The 21,882-nt window shown below is 39.4% G+C and overlaps 1 pseudogene; it reads right to left on the reverse strand.

The window, feature by feature from the left end:
- LOC110257528 overlaps window positions 1,235–21,882 on the reverse strand; it is a 35,322-nt pseudogene continuing 14,674 nt past the window's right edge.

Below are 21,882 nucleotides of genomic sequence, written 5' to 3' on the forward strand. Positions count from 1 at the left end.
AAAAGCAGAAACCCAATTGAAACTCTTTTAGAGGGCACCTTGAACTTGAAAAAATACCTAATTCCACTTACATAAGAGATGCTCCTTGGTAGTTTGTAAATGCTTACATTCAAGCCTAGTATTTTGAAAAATAAAATCAAACTCAACACCAAAACCAGATAACTTCTCAAATTTTTAAAAAGACTGGAACGGATATGGTGTTGCTATTGACATACACTGCATTCGCTATTTTGAAATCTGCTAACGGGAGACTGCAGTCGAAAAAGATGAACCCACAAAATCCTCAAAGAACAGAAAGCCCCACTTGAAGACCTACTATTTGAATGTTCATGTTGCTAGGTTGCGTTTTCTCTCTGTGTTTTTCCCAGATAAGCTTAATTTCAATTGGGAATTTTAATAGAGTTAGACTGGTAGTAAAAATTAAAAGGACTTCTCTCTTTCCCCCTGCTGTTTTCCATTAGCAGTGCATTGCATTGTATTATTTTCCAGTGTTTACTTGAGATATCACATAAATATTAGAGAACTAGGCTAGCAAGAATGGTGACCACAAAATAATGAACAGCTGAAGTTTAGACATTTGAACAGGAAAAAGTTCACATAAGCCACATTCACGTGCATAAAGGCAGCCCAACCCCCTTTTCAATGCAATACACTCTGTGAAACCTGGGAAAGAAGCAGATTTAGTAGTTCCTGTCATGGCACAGTGGTTAAAGAATCCGACTAGGAACCACGAGGTTGCGAGTTCGATCCCTGGCCTTGCTCAGTGGGTTAACGATCCGGCGTTACCGTGAGCTGTGGTGTAGGTTGCAGACGCGGCTCGGATCCCACGTTGCTGTGGCTCTGGCGTAGGCTGGTGGCTACAGTTCCGATTCGACCCCTAGCCTGGGAACCTCCATATGCCGCAGGTGCGGCCCTAGAAAAGGCAAAAAGACAAAAAAAAAAAAAAGAAGAAGAAGAAGCAGATTTATTTTATTCTGCACCGAATCCCATAATTGCTTCCTTTTTGCTGGGAGATGGTGACCCTGAATTGTAAGTGGAAATCATGAAATCAGTGACAGAAAATTACATACAAATCAGCAGGCAGAGTGCACAGCAACATGCAAGACTACCCATTTCTGAGCACCCATCACCCGGCAGACCCAAGTCCAGGAGGCTCCACTGTCCCATGCGGTTCTCAAAGCACTGTGAAAAGACAATATTATCTCCATTTTGCAGGTAAGAGAACTAAGAAAGTTTAAGCGACATCCCCCTGGTCACTCAGTTGGTAGGTGATAAACACCCAGTGCTGATAGCTTCCTAAACTTGTGTTTGTTTCTCGGCCCTGTAAACAGAGAGCACAGATGCTATCATAATCATTGAGGAATAAAAAAAGACACCCTATCCTATGGACTAAACTATTTCCCCCCAAAATGTATATCTTGAACTCCCAGTTCCAATATGACTGTTTCTATTTGTAGATAGGGCCTTTACAGAGGTAATTAAGGACAAATAAGATAAAAAGGGTGGGGCCCTGATCCAATAGGACTAGTGTCCTTATAAGAAGACACCAGAGAATTCCCTCCCTCTCGCCAAAAGTGCACAAAAAAAGAAGTCATGTAAGCACACATCAAGAAGGCAACCATCTGCAAGCCGGGAAGTGGACCTTAACCAGAAACCCTGTTAACTGGAGTCTTGGTCCTGGACTGCTCGCCTCCAGAACTATAAGACATACAGTCTTGGAGAGTTCCCCTCGTGGAGCAGTGGAAACGAATCCGACTAGGAACCATGAGGTTGCTGGCTGATCCCTGGCCTCGTTCAGTGGGTTAAGGATCCGGTGTTGCCATGAGCTGTCGTGTAGGTTGCAGACAAGCCTCGGATCTGGCGTGGCTATGGCTGTGGCATAGGCCAGAAGCTGTAGCTCTGATTAAACCCCTAGTCTGGGAATCTCCATATGCTGTGGGTACAGCCCTAAAAAGAAAAAAGAAAAAAAAAAAAAAAAAAAAAAAGACACATAGTCTTGGGAGTTCCCATTGTGGCTCAGTGGTAACAAACCTGACTAGTATCCATGAGGACTCGGGTTCAATCCCTGACTTGCTCAGTGGGTTAAGGATCTGGCATTGCTATAAGCTGTGGTGTAGGTCGAAGATGCAGCTTGGATCCTGTGTTGCTTTGGCTGAGGTGCAGGCTCACAGGTATAGCTCTGATTTGACCTCTTGCCTGGGAACTTCCACATTCCTCAGGTGTGGCCCTAAAAAGCACATGCACACGCAGGCACATGCACACACAGAGACACACAATCTTCAGTAGTTTACTACAGCAGTGTGAGCAGACTAAGATACCAACACATCCTGAGACCTACTCACTCTTCTCTAATCCTCTCACCATTTCTTCTCGCATCTGCTTTACTGTCCCTGGTCCAATGTGATCTATCCTGGCACCAATGTGATCTTTCTAAAAGGCAAAGGTGATTTTCACTCTTCATGAAACATTTCCATTGGTTTCTGAACTATCAATAAGGAAACCCGCTCTCATAAAGTTTTCAAGGTCATTGGGAGAAATCAGAATAAACATAAAACAGGAGCATTAACTCCAAACTCCTGAGCTAATAAGGTTCATCGCAAAGCCCCAGTCTGCTTTTCCATTCTTATCTCTGATCATTCACACCACACACTCCCACACATAGCCTAACCAAATACATCCTGAATAGGGTTTTTTTTGCCGTATTCTCTCCCTCCAGAAATGCAATGTCTATTCACTTCATATTCTGTCCATCCATCTGGATAATTCCTATTCACTCCTCAAAGCTGACTTTATTTCCTCCTTGAAACCTTCTAACCTTCTCTGGCAGAACCTTCTGTCCTTCCGGGGCTCCATAATGTGTGATACTTGCCAGATGATAAGCATTTGTAATGTCTGGCTCCCTGGTAGGCCCTGGCATTTAGCTCTGTGCTTGACACAGAAAAGGTCCTGATAAATGTCTGTTGTATGAATGAAAACACATGTTTCCTAAGAGAGTTCAAAGGACCATATCAATGGTTTCCAAACTTTGCTGCATATTGGTGCAGTGATTCCCAAATCTCACTTGGGAACCTATAAAAATTTCAGTGCCCAAGCAGCACCCAAGATCAGTGAGATGAGAGTACCTGCGAGTGTTGGCCGGACAACAGCGTGTTTCAACAAAATTCCCAAGAGATTCTAATGTGCAACAAGGTTGGAAACCACTAAACTGTACCTCGCTTTGTCGACTTGGCAGTGAGGCACGTGATCAATGTTCTGTTTGTTTCCAACGTGCATTAAAGTCATGACTTTGTTGCCTAGATGTAGATATAATATTCTACAACCGTGGTATGAATTTTGTCTAATGTTACCAACAAAAAAAAAATGAAAGTTGCATGATTATCAGTCTCTCACACCAAACCAGACTCTTCTCGTCACCACTGCCCGCTGAATGCCATGCCCATGTTGCCCTCCTGCTGTGCCAAAAGATGTGAGACCAGAGGGGCTACCCCTCTCTTTCTGAGAGAAGACGTCAAAAAAGCTCTTTCTCTACAGCAGGAAGGCTGCAGGAAAGAAAGTGTCTTTCACAAGGGGGGCCAGCAAACAGGAAGAGGCCACAGAGAGCATGTGATGCATTCTCGGACCCTAGTCCCCAGCCAGATCTTAGTCCATGTTTTCCACAGGAAGAGTATAAAGTCATACAACAGTAACTTCTTGCCTGTCCTCAGGGTCACTTATTTGCGTTCAAGACTATTCAGAACTGTGCTGTCCAATACAGTGGCCACTAGGCACATGTGACTACTGTATACTTGAATTATGGCTTCGAATTAGGAATTGAGATATGCTGTAAATGTAATACACATGCCAGATTTCAGTATTACCACTAAAAATGTAAAATATTTCATTTGTAATTTTTACGCTGATTATATGTTAAAACTATTTTGTATATAATTAGTTAAATAAAATATACTATTGAAATTATTTTCACCTATTTCTTTTTACCTTTTCAATGGGGCTACTGGAAAATTTAGCGTTACATATGTGGTTCACTTTATGTTTACATTAAACAGCAGTACTCTAGAATATAGTTAATACGAAGAAAAATAGATTTCAGTATAAGTTCAGAAGCTCCTCTATTTTTAAGTAGATCAGATTCTGAAAGGCCAGTCCTAAGCCCATTTGCATGACTTCTAAGTGAGAGTGTAAGTTGAGTCCTTTGGGAAACAGAGGCCAAGAAGGAGCTCAAAGTGCAAGAGACGTACTGGGAATAATACCAGTGAAAGATAGAGGGGTGAGGGAGCAAGAGAAAGCAAAGAATGCCTTCAGTCCATGATGAGGGTCTGACCCCTGTGAAAGGAGACAGGGAGGGAAGGAGGGCTGAACAGCAGGAGGCTGGGTCTGCAATGCGAAGAAAGTCGAAGAAAGTCGGGGCGCTGGCAGGCTCCTCTTCCACATTTGTGTATTTAGCTACCATTAGGGATGTCTGGAAAGCACTTGTATCACAGCCAGACTCATCGTTCCTGATGCCGTCTGGGAGCACACAGCCTCAGCTCAAAATGAGGCAGCTCTTAAAGGGCACCTGCACCTGAAGGCTATCAACTTACTGCAGTCTCTGTGGGAGGTTGTCTCCTAAAGGGAGATCTGATAGGCTGTGGCCGCCACAGTGAGCAAAAGGGCTTGCACCGTGCACACCTTGGATATTCCCTCATACGTAGGGAATACTTGTACCATCCCCAAGATTTACTATCTCAGATATGATACTTCCTTCCATCCACCCAGCCAACTGTACTCTAAAAACTAGGAGTCATCTTTGATGACTTTTCCTCCACTCCTTATGGCCAGTAGGTCCTGTCAGGAAGTGGGTCTGGTTGGTCACAGGGTAGTTTTATTTTTAACTTTTGGAGGAAGTTTTCCACAGTGACTATACCAATTTACAGTCCCACTAACAGATCTGCTAGCATGGCTCACGGAACTCAGAGAAACGTTTTACTTACTAGAGCCTTACGATGAAAAGATACAGCTCAGGAACAGCCAGATGAAAGAGATGCCTAGGGAAAGGTATAGGGAGGTAGCACAGTTTCCGTGCCTTCTCCAAGCACAGCACTCTCCCCAAATCTCCATGTGTTCACCGACCCAGAAGTTCTCCAAACTCCCCATCTTTTAGAACTCTTATGGAGGCCTCATTAAATAGACATTATTGATTAAATCATTGTGATTAAACTCAATCTCCAGCCCCTCTCTCCTCCCTGGAGGTCAAGAGGTAGGAATGAAGGTTTCAACCCTCTAAGCACAAGGTTGGTTCCACTGACAACCAGTTCTCATCCTTAGATGAGAATCATCTCTCAACATAGCAAAAGACATCTTTGTCACTCTCACCACGGGGGAAATTCTGAAAGTTTTAGGAGCTCTGTGCCAGAAATGGATAAAGACCAAATGTTTGTTTCTTATTATAAATCACAATTGCACATACATCTGTTTTAAAAAAATGTCTATCTGGTCCTTTGTTCACTTTTTTTTTCTTTTTTTTGTTTGTTTGTTTGTTTGTTTTTTGTCTTTTTGCTATTTCTTGGGCCACCCCTGCGGCACATGGAGGTTTCCCAGGCTAGGGGTCGAATCGGAGCCATAGCCACCGGCCTACGCCAGAGCCACAGCAACGCAGGATCCAAGCCCCGTCTGCGACCTACACCACAGCTCACGGCAACGCCGGATTGTTAACCCACTGAGCAAGGGCAGGGACCGAACCCGCAACCTCATGGTTCCTAGTCGGATTCGTTAACCACTGCGCCACGACGGGAACTCCTGTTCACTTTTTAACTGGATTATTTGTAGAGGTTTTTGCTATTGAATTGTATGAGTCCTTTATGTATTTTGGATACTAATCCCTTATCAGATACATGATTTATAAATATCTTACAAATAGTTTCTCCCATTCCACAGGATGTCTTTTCATTTTCATTGACTGTTTCTTTTGCTGTGTAGAGCTTTTTAGCTTGATGTAGTCCCACTCATTTATTTTTGCTTTTGTTGCTTGTGCTTTTGCTGTCACATCCAAAAAAGTCACTGCCACGACCCATATCGAGGAGCTTTTTCCTTTGACTTCTTCTAAAAGTTTTATGGCTTAAAGTCTTGCGTTTAAGCCTGTAATTCAAGTTAATTTTTGTGAGTGGTGTGTGTGTGTGGGAGGGGGTCTAATTAGATTCTTTTACATGTGAATATCCAACTTTGCCAGCATCATTTATTAAAAAGATTGTTTTTTCTTCATTGAATAGTCTTGGCTCTCTTGTCAAATATTAACAAACCGTCTATGCATAGGTTCATTTCTGGGCTCTCAATTTTGTTCCATTCATCTGTGTCTATTTTTATGCCAGTACCATGCTGTTTTGATTACTGTAGCTGCATAATACAGTTTTAAATCAGAAAGTATAATTCCTCCTTCATTTTTCTTTATCAGGATTGCAGGATATTAGGAGTCTTTTGTGGTTCTAAATAAATTTTAGAAAATGACAGTGGAATTTTGATAAAGACGACATTGATCTGTAGATTGCTTTGGGTAATTCAGACATTTTAACAATATTAATTCTTCCAATCTATGCACACAGGATATCCTTCCATTCATTGTGCCTTCTTTGATTTCTTTCATCAATGTTTCAGAGTGTTCTGAGTAGAGAAATTTCATCTCTTTGATTAAATTTATTCCTAAGTATTTTATTTTAATGATATTTTAAATGGATTTCTTTCCCAGATAGTTTATTCTTAGGACATAGAAATGAAACTGACTTCTGTATGTTAATTTTATATCCTGCAATTATACTGAATTTGTTAATTAGATTTGTTTTTTGATGAAATCGTTAGGATTTTTTTATATTTAAAATCATGCTATTCACAAAGAGGTAATGTACCTCTTCCTTTACAGTTACAATGCTTTTTTTTTTTTTTTTTTTTTTTTTGTCTTTTTGCCTTTTCTTGAGCCACTCCTGTGGCATGTGGAGGTTCCCAGGCTCGAGGTCTAATAGGAGCTACAGCCACTGGCCTACGCCAGAGCCACAGCAACACAGAATCCAAGCCGTGTCTGTGACCCACACCACAACTCATGGCAACACCAGATCCTTAACCCACTGAGCAAGGCCAGGGATGGAACCCACAACCTCATGGTTCTTAGATTTGTTAACCACTGCGCCACGACGGGAACTCCCACAATTACAATGCTTTTTATTTATTTTTCTCACCTGGTGGTCCTGGCAAGAGTTCCAATATTATATTGAATTGAAATAGGGAGAGTAGGCACTCTTGTCATGGTCCTGATCTTAGAGGAAAAGCGTTCTACCTTTTACCATTAAGTATGATATTACATGTAGGTTTATCTGTACAGCCTTTATTTATCATGTTGAGGTACACTCCTTCTATTCATAAGTTGTTGAGTTTTTTTGGGTTTTGTTTTTTTTTTTTTTTTTTTTTTTTTTGTCTTTTTCTAGGGCCACTCCTGTGGCATATGGAGGTTACCAGGCTAGGGGTCTAATCGGAGCTGTAGCCACCAGCCTATGCCAGAGCCACAGCAGCACGGGATCCGAGCCGTGTCTGCAACCCACACCACAGCTCACGGCAACGCCAGATCCTTAACCCAATGAGCAAGGCCAGGGATCGAACCTGCAACCTCATTGTTCCTAGTTGGATTCGTTAACCACTGAGCCATGACGGGAACTCCAGTTGTTGAGTTTTTATCACAAACAAATGTTGAATTTTGTCAAATTCTTTTCTGTGTCTACTGAAATGATCACATGATTTTTTTCTTTCATTTTATTAATGTGACATATATTTATTGATTTGTGAACGTTGAGCCATCCTTGCAATCCCAGAGATAAATAACACTTGACCATGGTCAATGATCCTTTTAATGTGCTGCTAAATTGAGTTTGCTTGTAATTTTTGAGAACTTTGCACCTATATTAATTAAGGATATTGAGCTGTAGTTTTCTTTCCTGAGTATCTTTATCTGGCTGTGACATCAGGGTAAAACTGGCCTCATAAAATGAATGTTTGGGAGTGTTCTCCCTTTTTTCACTTTTTGGAAGTGTGTGGGAAGAACTGGAATTGATTCTTCTTTAAATATTTAGTAAAATTCACCAGTGTATCATCTTGTCCAAGGTTTTCTTTATTGGGAGATTTCTGGTTACTGATTCAATCTCCCTACTAGAAATTGGTCTGTTCAGATTTTCTATTTCTTTCTGATTCAGTCTCTGTAGTTGCACATTTCTAAGAATTTTTCCATTTCCTTTAGGTTGTTCAGTTTCTTGGCATAAAATTTTTCATAATTGCCTTTTATATCTTTTTTTGCTCCTGGGTATCAGTTTTAATGTCATAGAGACATTCTTAGAGATATTCTACATTTCTAAAAGAGTATATATATATATATATATGCAAATGCTCTTCATTCATTTCCTTACAGAAATGATAATATACAATAAATGCTCTTCTGCATCTTAATTTTGTTTAACCTAACAGATAAACTTGAAGGCTATTTAGTATCAATACATAAACAGCATCCTCATTTTTCAGATGTTCATAGTTTTCCATTGCATGGATATATTCTAATTATTTACCCAACTCCCTTTGTTGCACAACTAGGTTGTTTGCAGGAGTTTTCTATTACCATAAAGCTGCACTGAATAGCTTTGTGCATAAGTCATTTCAAACATGAAATATTTACCTATTTTTCCCCATTGCACAGGCATAACGCTTCAGGTTCCAGAATTTGCTTTTGGGCCTTCAGAATTAATCCTCCTGTTAAACAATTCTCTGATGTGTCCATTTTCTTATCATGCCATTATTTTTCTTCTTTGCTTTCATCTCCATCCTAAGCACATGCCTCTTTGAACTAGCACTGTCAACATTCTTTCTGTTTTGTACTGAAGAAACAGGATGAAGTTAATGCTCACGTGTGACCTCAAAACTAGATACAAACACGGCAAACATGCCGAAGACTGATAGGCAATGTAGTGACTGTACATACCCACAGGTGCCATCGTCTCTCTGTTGAAGGAGAGCTCTCTGATAATGTTTAATGCTGGAGCAGAGTTTTGTCTCTGATCTGTGATGTTAGGTAAAACTGTGGGCAAAGGAGTTTCTACAGCAATAGCAAAGACCATGTATTCTTCATGATAGAGACTCTAAATCCTCAGCGCTTGTCTGTGTTTGGCTTATAGGCAGTTCTAATGACTAAAGTCCTCTGGGTTCTCTCCCCAGAAGATTAAGAGTAGCACATAATAAAGCCAGAACTAGACACTAATAGCAGCCAGAAATGATGCTTTACAGTGAAGATGAGGCATCTAAACTATAAAAACATAAAATAACACTCAAAGATAATTTAATGTAGACGAAATAGCACTATATAAGCAAACTGCTCCTGAGGGCACCACATACCATATTACAACACACGTGGCTGATGAACCAGAGTCACTAAAATACTAAATTATGGGTAATCTGTGCTTTTGAAGAAAGCAGGAAAAAATGCAAGGGGAGAGGTGTGGTTTGTCTACATATAAAAAGATAGGGAATACATTGAGAAGGATTTTTATATTATATTATCTCTTTTGACCACCAATTGCTCTGGGGGTAGACATTACCATTTTTGTTTTACAAACGAGATTCGAGAGCATAAGTAATTTGCCCGGGATTATCCAACTACTTAAATCAGGTCCTTGGTTTTGGTTTTTGTTTTTTTCACTGCATCACACACTGTCTCTCTTCCTGTGCTCTCTGCTACACTGAGGATTAAGCGTCTATGAGCCAAACCAAGGAGGCTAATACGTGTTCATAGCATCTTTTCTGTGGAAAGACTGGGTGACCTATGTCAAGCAACTTACACATGAATTTTAAAAATTCAATTTATTCATTCCTTGGGTTCTTCCTGTAATACATTTTTTAAATTCTTTAAGATACCACCTAGCACAATGCAGGAAAAGGAAAAGGCTTCATAAATATTTGTTGGATTTTTAGCCAGTTTCTCATGTCTTGATATTATCTATTTAGATTCCTATTTTTGATAAATCCTTATACTTTTCTAATATTTGAGGAAATGTCCTTTTTATGGAAATAAGATGTCTTTGTCAATTATGTATTATATACAGTGGATGAAACCATTTCCTTCCACAGATCTATTGGCAGTAAGTTCCCTACCAGAATACTGCCAGACACACAGAAGGTGTTTTAGAGATTGCCACTAAATGAATGCCTAAGTTAGTGAATGAAGAGTGTGGCTCACAAAGGCACCTCAAATTTGGCAAACTCATTTGCCTGGGGAATTAGAAGCTGGAAGGAGACCAATTCACTGAAAATCAATTCATTGAAGGAGCAATTTGCCAATGTTACAACAAAACTGAAACAAATCGGTAAACTGATTATCTGATGAATTATCATTGGCAAATTGATGTGGGCAAACTAGTTATTAAGTAAATTGGTCACTTGAAAATGCAGTCGCTGTTTTTAAAGGATTTACTGAGAAACAACTGAGCCTCGTGTTTTAAAACAGGTCTAGCCTGTACCGTCTCTGTGGCAATGTCCATCTGGTCAAGTGTGTGCCAAAGTCCCTCTACCCACATTCTCCTCTCCCTCACCAAGGCAACCCTCCCCTCTCCTTCTGGGTGTCCTCCTGCTCTTCAAGCTACTGCCTTCCATCACGATAAATTTCCCTTTCTCTTATGTCTGGTATTTGCCTCTATCATTCCTGTCAGGTCGACAACTCTAAGCACAAACTGTTGAATATTTTTGTCCTTTCTGCTCTCACTCCATACCCTAGTTCTATCTGAACCCTCCATCCACACTGTGGTCTATTTGAGGCAAATATTTGGTGAGGGGGGGAAACGGGTGCTTCAGTGGACAACTATGCATTCTCTGGAGGATACGTACATCTCCAGGCCAAGGGCCTAGGGTTCTGGCCTTTCATCATTGAACATGGAATACGTACATCACACTTAGGCAGGTTATCTGATTCTAGCCCTTTCATTGTCTTTATTTTATGATTTTATAAATACGTCTGTTCTAAATTCCCTTTTGAACTGGTTATAACAGCCACCTGGTTCCCACAGTGAATGAGTTTAACATTTTTAACATATATTCTTTTATGTCTGTATGAGGACCACGTTTTCACCCTTTCTTTGAAAATGACCATTTTACGCATTCCTCTTTCCTCTAGTTGACTTGAATTTGCACAGCTGTAAGAGTGTCACCACGGACCCAGCGGTAGAGGATAAATCTAGTGCTGCTGTCTACGGTCTCGAACAGCTAGTATGAGCCAGAGTACCTTGGTTCACTGGTAACCTTTGATCAGTTCCCGCTACCACTCCTGGTGTCTGCTTAATCTGTACTTTTTACCGTAATGAAGATATTTGCAAAGAGTTGAAACTTGAGTTGCTTGTTACAGTGTTGTTGATACATAATTCATGTATCTTAAAGTTCACCCATTTCAAGTATACAATTCAATGGTATTTAGCATATCCACCGAGCTGTCTCATCATCACCCAACAAATTGGGGAACATTCTTATCAGTCCAAAAAGAAACTCTCTATGGATCATCAACCACTTCCCATTTACCAACAACCCCCCAGGCCTCTTGACAACCGCCAATCTACTTTCTGTCTCTACGGATTTGTCTGTTCCAGATGTTTCATCTAAAGGGATTCATATAACATGTGACTGGCTTCTTTCACTTAGAATAACATTTTCAAAGTTAGTCGTGGTGTAGCATGTACCAGCACTTCATTCCCTTCTTCAAATATTTATTTATTTATTTACTTATTCATTTATTTATGTCTTTTTAGGACCACACCCGCGGTATATGGAAGTTCTCATGCTAGGGGACGAATTGGAGCTACAGCTGCCAGCTAACGCCACAGCCACCGCTACATGGGGTCTGAGCCCCGTCTGTGACCTACACCACAGCTCACAGCAACACCAGATCCTTAACCCACTGAGCAGGGCCAGGGGTTGAACCTAAGTCCTCATGGATACTAGTCGGATGTGTTTCTGCCACAAGGGAATTCCCTCATTTCTTTTTAGAAACAAATTACTAAATTACGTTTCATTATAAGGAAACGTCGCATTTTGTTTATCCATTCATTGGTTGATGATCACTTGGGTTTTCTACTGTTAACACATCATTAATAATGCTGACATGACTACTCCGCACACGTTTCTGTATACACGCACATTTTTATTTCTTTTGCGCATACCCAGGCTGGTTCCTAGGTAACTCCAAGCTGAAAGTCGCGGGGACTGTCAGACCGTGTTCCAAGTGCCCGCCTCATTTCACGTTCCTACTCGTGATGCATGAGGGCTCCCATTTCTCTACATGTCTGTCAACACTTGCTATTGTCTGTTTTTTTTATATACTGCAACCATTCTGGTAAGTGTGCCATGACTTACGTTTTACAATTTGCACAGTTGATTTCATTTCCTCTGGGTCATTCTTTTCATGGGACCTCAATTTTTTAAGTCGCTTCAGGAAAGTTTTTTGTGGGGGAGGGTGGAACGGGTGCGGAACGCATTCACGCCCACTCATCCTACTGCCTTCTTACTCCCCGCCTCACTTTCCTCAAAGATATTACCAGTCTCCATTACCATTGCATATAGAGGCTCCGTGCTTTCTAACAATGTCAGAGGGAGGGAGAAGGGAACTGGTATCATGCTCAGTCTTACTGTCACTCTGAAGCCATGGAAATATCACAGGTGTCGGTCTCTTTGCGTGGAAGTCATTCTTATATCCTCATTGAAGCACTGTCATTATTGCTTACCCCCAACTATGCGGAAAATACTGTTATCCTCCCATGCTCATTCTTTCCTACGTCCCTCATTAACATAACACTCAGCTGGAACCATGATCTCTGTTAGGTAAAGGACACAATTTCAATCTCCTTTGCAGCTGGCCATGCACCTAGAGGTTATGTATAGCTTCTAAAACATCCTCTTTAAAAAAAAGGATACACCCTTTCCTTTGCTTTTTTCATTCTTGTTCAGATGTGGACATAGAGGTAGTGAGCCGTCTCTGCACATGTATGTGAACACACTTACCGTATAGATGGCTAAGCAGCAAGAGAGATGTTTGAGACACCATTGAACTGCCATGCCAGCTCCAAACTACTGTTCAGACAACTCTGTGAGAGAGGACAGAGTCTTGTACTGTAAGAGAAACACACAACAAAGCTTTTAGGGATGAAAAAAAAATCTCAAATGGTTAAAAGCACAGATATATTTATAAAAACACACATGTGAGAACGCATGTGTGTGCTCAAGTGACAAAGCAGAAGGGGCAAACTGTGGGCAGCTAGGTGACCCTGAGTAAAGGGCGAGGTTAGGGAAGCCCACGGATGTGGTCAACAGTCATGGCACGGAGCTAGCAGTGGAAGAGTGGGGCGTGGATCTGAAGGAATAAAGAGAAGATATTAAATATATTCTTAACACATTCTCTAGTCCTTCCTATGAAATAATAGCAAAAGCATGTTTAAACAACTACTTCGAAGATGCATCAAAAGAAGAAAACGGATTAGAGGAATGGATAGGTAATGCAAGTAGGGTCACATGCCAATTCCAGAATTTAGAGTTGGGCACACTGGTGTTCACTACAAAATTTAACTTTATTGTATGGTTGAAATTTTTCATCAGTACATATTAGGACTAAAGAGGGAAAGTGTTTAAAAGAAGCAGTGAAACTTTCCCACTACCCACTCAACGATCTTTTTCCTCCAATACACTATATTTTAAGTGTAGCTTCATACTTCAGTTTGTCCTAACCAGGCCGCTGAAATCTCATGAGTAAAGTGATTTTCAAAGGGTCAGGAAACCACATTTTCCATATACTGGTGTTGTCATTGTTTCCTTTTAAGATTATCTTTTAAATGTATAAGTGCTTCTTCCATGATGGATGTTCTGTTTCAATTGTATCGGCTTTCCTCCGGTCCTCAGAAGAGACAGAGATAGATTAAGAGAGAGAGGGGCAGGGGTCTTGTTAAAAAGAGTAGTTTGTGGGTGAAGATGGACCACTCGTAAGAGAGACAACTCATAAGACGGAACTCGGCCTTATGAGTTGCCTTCATTCTCAATGTTTGCCAAGTGGTCGCCGTTAAAAATCAATTATGAAATATTTTAGGTCTCTAAAAGTCGGAATCTAGGAAAGACCGATGGTCTAGGAAAGTCTGATGGCTCCTTCCTACTGCACATATAGCCATTTTGCAATCTCAGGTAGTACCACAACACAGATTGTGTGGAGGGGGAAAGTGATGAATTAGATATGGCTTGAGATCGCTCCCTGCCTTCTTCTTTCATCTCAGTGCAAAAAAACACATTGGGTTTGCATAATACTGGGGTCACAATACATTAGTGTCCATAATGAGGAAATAATCTTACCTGTTGCTATGATGTCTGTCTTCTCTCACGAGGGCAGGAAACATGCATATCCTGTACGATCCTGTGTCTCCAACATCTGGCATACCACTGGGTATAGGGTAGGAAGATGCCTTACAAATAAATCTTTTAAGGTGGATTGTGAATACATAAGACCACAGAGACAGGGGAAACAGCATGGTGCCCTAGAGAATGGAGAGACTGAGCGGAAAAGCTCACTAGGCCTTCACAGGAAGCGCTATGTTCCCTGTGAGACCAGTTGTCCTCCAAGCCAGCTGACCAGACAGCATTCTCTCCATACTGGCTCACTAAGCCCCTTTCTGTTTGGTACATTCGGTCTCAAGGGAGATTAAAACAGCCAATCAAATGACAATCGATTATTCCAGACCTGAGAGCCACCTGTCCCTCATTTCTGCTCTAGACCAGTATATTTTTATCTTCAACTTCAACTTCAGGGGGTTAACCTCAATATTTTCTCTTACTTCTTTTTTTTTTTTTTTTGTCTTTTTGTCTCTTCTAGGGCCGCTCCCCACGGCATATGGAGGTTCCCAGGCTAGGGATCGAATTGGAGCTGCAGCCGCCGGCCTACATCAGAGCCACAGCAACTCGGGATCCAAGCCGCGTCTGCAACCTACACCACAGCTCACGGCAACGCCGGATCGTTAACCCACTGAGCAAGGCCAGGGATCGAACTCGCAACCTCGTGGTTCCCAGTCGGATTCATTACCCACTGCACCACAACGGGAACTCCCACAATATTTTCTCTTACTTCTAAGGTTTTGTGTTGAAACTCTTTTACCAGTTATGTGGCCACAGGAGATGACTTTCTAAGAATTTTATTTCTTCGTTTGTAAAACAGGTATTATATTATGTCACTAGATCATTGCATGAGTTTAATAGAGATATATATTTAAAAGGAAAATTCTCCAGGGAGTTCCCATCATGGCACAGCAGAAACAAATCCGACTAGAAACCATGAGGACACAGGTTCGTATCCCTGGCCTTGCTCCATGGGTTAAGGCTCTGGCCTTGCCATGAGCTGCAGTGCAGGTCACAGACATGGCTCAGATCTGGCATTGCTCTGGCTGTGGTGGAGGCCAGCAGCTGCAGCTTCAATTCGACCCCTAGCCTGGGAACCTCCATATGCTGCAGGTGTGGCCCTAAAAAGCCAAGAATAAAATAAAATAAAAGGCTCTCCACATATTTCAGTTTTTTTCACCCACTTCCTCTCCAGTAGTGTTTCTATACACCCCACAGAAATAATGGAGTATGACTCCATTTTGACAGAAGTAGAGAAATCAGGAGCCCTCTCTCCTGGAGGGCCTTAGTTCTCTGACCCTCGTTCCTCACGTGCACCTCTGTGCTATTATAGCCCAGAGACAAGCTATACATATATGTTAGCTGTGGCCATAAATGGACATCACCAATTTTCCATGAGAAGGGGAAAAAATTTGTATGAAAGACACAATGGAATTATCAAAAGTATACTAACTCAGCTATACAAATTCTGAAATATAATGAGCTCTATCCATTCTAAGACTGTGTAAAAATCAAAACTTTTCCACTAATATAAGAGATAAATGAGCACTATATCAGGTGGTGTTTGATACATTTTTTCAATATGATCACATCCATCAATCTAATCCTTAATGGCTAGCATTTTTTGTACCTTGTTTAAAAAATCAGTCCATACATCAGTTCTAAAAGGTATTCATCTACGTTTTTTACATAGAGTTTTAAAGTTTTTATTTCTAATCTTTTTAAGTTCTTACTACATCTGGAGTTCATTTTTATGTGTGATGTGAGACAGAGATCAAATTTCTTTTTTTTCCTTATGGCTAAATAATTTCCCAGCTCTACTTACTAAAAAGCCCCCTCCTTATCCACTGATCTTAGATACCATCTTTCTTTTATCAAAGATCCATACTCACATGGGTCTGTTTCTGAGCTCTAGTCTCTTCTATCGGCCAATATATCTATCCAGGTGCGGCCAGCCACTGAACTGATTTATAACAGTCCTGATACCTGGTAAGACAAGTCTCTCATCATAATTTTTTTCTGAAAGTTTATTAGCTACTTTAGCCCTTCTTTCTTCAATAAAAATTTCAGAATTAGGGGGAAAAAACTGTAATTGCAATGTATACATCTAAGGATAACCTGACCCCCTTGCTGTACAGTGGGAAAATAAAAAAAAATTTAAAAAAAAATTTCAGAATTAGTCTGTCAAGTTCCATACACACACACACACATAAAATTTATAATGATATTAACTGGTGTTGATGCAAATCTGTAACTTTGAGGAGAACTGATATCTTTAAAATATTACATCTTTCTATCAATAGTGTTTCTCTCTCCATCGATTTAGGTGTTCTTTAACGATTTTCAATAAATTCAAAAAAATTTTTCTTGAACAGGTCTCCCACATGTTGTTCCATTTACTCTTACATTGTTATTTTAACTATTTTTTTACACTTTGTTGATGATGTAAAAAAATGTAATTGACATTTATAGGTTTCCTTTTTCTAATTTACCTCAATAAATGCATCCATTTTAAGTTTACTGTTTAATGAATTTTGACAAGTTTATACAATCTTATATGTTTTTGAATTTTGAAAAATGTATATAGAATGTATTATACCTACTAACACAGTCAAGATACAAACATCCATCACCCAAAATTCCTTTGCGCCTCTTGCCAACCAGACCCACCCTTCTCTTCCACCCAACTAGCGACATGTTTTCTATTACACGTTACATCTGTGATGTCTTTTCAGGGCCACACCAGTGGCATATGGAGGTTCCCAGGCTAAGGGTCTAATCAGAGCTACAGCTGCTGGCCTACACCACATCCACAGCAACACCAGATACGAGCCGCATCTGTAACCTACACCACAGCTCACAGAACACCAGGGATCCTTAACCCACTGAGCAAGGCCAGGGATCAAACCCGCAACCTCATGGTTCCTAGTCAGATTTGCTTCCGCTGTGCCACGACAGGAACTCCCCTATCTCTTCTTTGAACCATTGAGTATTCAATAACATATTGTTTAATTTCCACTTATTTGTGAATTTTTTAGTTTTATTCCTGTAATTGATTTCTAACTCCATACCATTGTACATGAATTTGTCTATTTGTTATATCTTCTGGATGAATAAACTCTTTTATCATTAGTCATGTTTCTTTTTATCCCTTGTAATATTCCGCATTCTGGGATCTACTGTCTTATATTAAAATAATCAATTTACTTTTCTTTTGATTAATATTTGTATGGTCCTTTTCCTTCCTTTTACTTTCAATCTAGCTATGTCTTTATATTTAAAGTACATTTCCTATAAACAGTATGTAGTTGGACTTACAGGTCTTATAATTTCTTCTGTTTAATAGAATTATTTATACCACGTACACTAATGTTTAAAAAGAGACCTATTATAATATCAATATGGTATATTTAAACAAACTGTCTGTTATTTAATCTAAATTCTTATTTTCTAAATTTGCCCATCTGTTCTTTGTCCCTTTTTTGTTTTCCTACTCTTTTTCGGAATATGTTTTATAATGCATTTGGACTCCACTACTGTTAGTTTCGTAGCTCACATCTACTTTTGTATATAAGATTTTATGGGAACACAGTCATGCCTGTTTACTGTGTCTGTCTGTTTTCTTGCTCTTTTCCTCCTAGCTCCCTCTGTACCTCCTTCCCCTCAATCTTAGCTTTTTATTCTCTCTAGTTTCACAATAACAAACTGTATAAGAGAAACTTACTTCCTATCTCTTCTGCACCATCTCCTGGATCTTTTCTTTCTTTGAATACTTCCATTAATAGTGTTTCAGTGTGGTTCTTTACGTGGCATATATTCTAAATATGAATGATAACTTGCATATAATATTCATGATTCAAAATTCTTTTTTTTTTTTTTTTGGTCTTTTTTGTCTTTTAGGGCACACCCACAGCACATGGAGGTTCCCAGACTAGGGGTCCAATCAGAACTGTAGCCACCAGCCTACACCAGAGCCACAGCAATGCAGGATCCGAGCCGCCTCTGTGACCTACACCACAGCTCATGGCAACGCCAGATGCTTAACCCACTGAGTGAGGCCAGGGATCGAGCCCGCATTCTCATGGATACCAGTCAGGTTGGGTTCGCTAACCGCTGAGCCATGAAGAGAACTCCAAGATTCAAATTTTTTTTACTTAAGTAATTTTAAAATATTTACCCACTGTCTCCTTGCCTTCAGTGTCGCTGTTAAGAATGTGACATCCATTTAATTTTTGTTTATTTGTATATGAGTTGGTTCCCTTTCACTAAAACCTCATAAAATCTTCTTTGACCTTGAATTTCTTACTAGACATCTTGATGTGGCCTTTTTCTTCTGACTGGTACTCTATGGGCCTGTTTGATGTGAGGAGATGCAGCTGTTTTTCTTACTGTTAATTCAGAGAATTAACAAGAGAATTCTGACACTACCATTTTCATCCTTCATGTCTCAAGTTTTCTTTCTAGGAGTGTCCCTCAATCTAGTCTTATAAATACTTAATTTTTCAGCTGCATCCACTTTATTACTTATCCCATCTATTATAATACTTCAACTATTTACATTTTTATACCTTGTGCTGCTAGATACTTCTTTTAGGAAGATGCAACATTTAGGAGAAGGCTATCTGTCTTGATTACATTTATTTAACTTTTACCTTTTTTTTATTTATTTTTGGTTAGTTTTTATGGCAGTATAGCTGATTTACAATGTCACGTTATTTTCTGGTATGTAGCAAAGTGATTCAGTTATATGAATTGTTTTTCAGATTCTTTTCCAATATTGTCTACTACAAAATACTCAATATAGTTCCCTGTGCTATACAGTAGGACCTGTTGTTTATCTATTTTATATGTAGTAGTTTGTATCTACTAATTCCAAACTCCTAATTTATCCTTTCCCCTTTGGTAACAATTAAGTTACCATGAGTCTTTCTGTTTTGTTAATTAGTTCATTTGTACTAGTTTTTTAGATTCCACATATAAGTCATATCATATGACTTACTACACTTAGTATGATAATCTCTAGGTCCATCCATGTTGTTGCAAATGGCATTGTTTCAATCTTTTTTATGGCTGAGCAATGTCCCACTGTATGCCTATATACATGTGACCTCACAACTTCTTTCTCCATTCATCAATGGACATTTAGGTTGCTCCAAGGATATGGCTACTGTAAATGATGCTGCAATGAACTCTGGGGTGCAGGTATCTTTTTGAATTAGAATTTTCTCTGGATATATATTCCCAGGAGTGGGATTGCTGGATTATGGTAACTCTGTTTTTAGTTTTTTAAGAAACTTCCACACTGTTTTCCACAGTGACTGGACCAACTGACATTCCCACCAACAGTGTGGGAAGTTTCCCTTTCTCCACATTCTCTCCAGCATTTATTATTTGCAGACTTTTTAATGGAATTAAGCCTTGTTGGTTGCATGATTTGCAAATATTTTCTTACATTCTATAGGCTGTCATTTTGTTTTGTTTTTTATGGCTTCCTTTGCTGTGCAAAAGCTTGTAAGTTTGATTAGGTCCCATTTGTTTATTTTTGCTTCTATTTCTATTGCCTTGGGAGACTTACCTAAGAAAATATTGGTATGATTTACATCAGAGAATGTTTTGCCTGTGTTCTTTTGTGGGACTTTTACGGTATCATGTCTTATACCTAAGTCATTAAGCCATTTTGAGTTTTCTTCTGTGTATGGTGTGAGGGAGTGTTCTAACTTCACTGATTTGCAGCTGTCCAGCTTTCCCAACATCACTTGATGAAGAGACTGATTTTCCTCTTACCTTATATTTTTAAAGACTTTTCAAAACTTGAGAGGACTTGTTTTTACTTCATAGTGTTCCAATGTAATTTACATTTGTGTAGCACATTACCAAGCACTTTCAAAGACATTATCATAATCTCTCCAATTGACTTAAACATGGACGTTATTTTATTTCACTATTACACATAAGGGAGTGGAAACTCGGGTAGAAAAATGACTCGTCTCGTGTAATGCTGGTATAGCATAATCACTCATAATAAGAAATGTACAGAGATGGTCTTTGTCCCCATTTCTGACAGAGCTCCTAAAACAGTGGGAATTTCCTAAGTGATAAGAGCCATAAAAGTGCTTTGATAAAGCATAACAAACCTCTTTCAACAACCCCTGAGTTTATGTTCATGAGTGACATTTGGAAAGCCAGGGAACTAACCCTAAGATTAGAAGGACACTCTGTGGCCATTTCCCACCTAGGATTGCTAGGTGGGTGGGGAAAAAAACATACATCAGAATTGAAGTCAGAATCATACATAGTAATTGGTGTAGATTGGCCTAAAACCCAAATCCTGTAACCCTCAAATCCAGTGCTAACTCAGATACATGCATTTAAAACTCTTAATAGCTACTATAAAATTTTTGTTTTAGAATTCATTGTTATGTATTTTAAATTATTTCAATACTTATAAATTATTTTAATTATAACAATAAACATAATCATACTACAGAAAATTTAGAAACTTAACTAAAAGAAAAAGTACTACTGAGATCATCATCCTAATATAACCTTACTATTTTCTTTTTAACATTGTATCACAATACAGAGGATCCTTGAATACATTTAGAGAGACTACATTTATAAATACATTTAGTACAAGAGAGTCAGTAGGAAAATCATTTTTATCCCCAGTTCAAATGCTTCTGTTCTGATTTCTGATGCTACCTGGGTCTCCCTACTTCTGAGTTCTAGATATTTGTGTTTTCTTTTTGATATCACAATCTCTAATATCAGATCTTTGGCTTTTACTTAAAAACTGAATTTCTTAAATCCCTAACCTGTGATGGCCAAAGTACCTGGGATCATGAGAAAAAATGCCATGACCTAGCAAAGATCTGCCATAGTGCAGTAGGGTAGCACTATATTTTTGCTAACCTTGTCCTGAACTTGGATCTTTCAGTTGCTTCTAATTTAAGTAAGTTTAGTAATTAATTTAACAGTTCAGAATCCAGACTTCAGTTCTACCTTCTAAGTCTAGTCCACCTAACTTAACCCTGTTATTTCCTCTTACCCTCCGGAGTGAACTAAACAGACAATACTCATGAAATTAAGTAACCCAGGATATAGTCAATACTTTAAAGCCATTTAAAAAAAACCGGTTTGTGCAGACTTTATAATAATATTAAAGAGCAGTTGTGGTATAATTTTAACCAGAAAAAAATTATGCATATAATATTATAATGACAGATTTTTTCCAAATATAATATTTTATTTCTCCCAGGAATCTGATGAGGTTCAGAATCTGGCATTGGTGCAAACTGTAGCATAGGTTGCAGATGTGGCTCAGATCCAGCATTGCCATGGCTGTGGCACAGGCCTGCAACTGCAGCTCCAATTTGACCCCAGGGAACATCATGTGCCACAGGCGTGACCACTAAAAAAAAAAAAAGAAGAAGAATTCACAGAGTTCCTGTCGTGGCACAGTGGTTAACAAATCTG

The sequence above is a fragment of the Sus scrofa genome, chromosome 18 (genome assembly GCF_000003025.6).
Source record: "Sus scrofa isolate TJ Tabasco breed Duroc chromosome 18, Sscrofa11.1, whole genome shotgun sequence".
NCBI lineage: Eukaryota > Metazoa > Chordata > Mammalia > Artiodactyla > Suidae > Sus > Sus scrofa.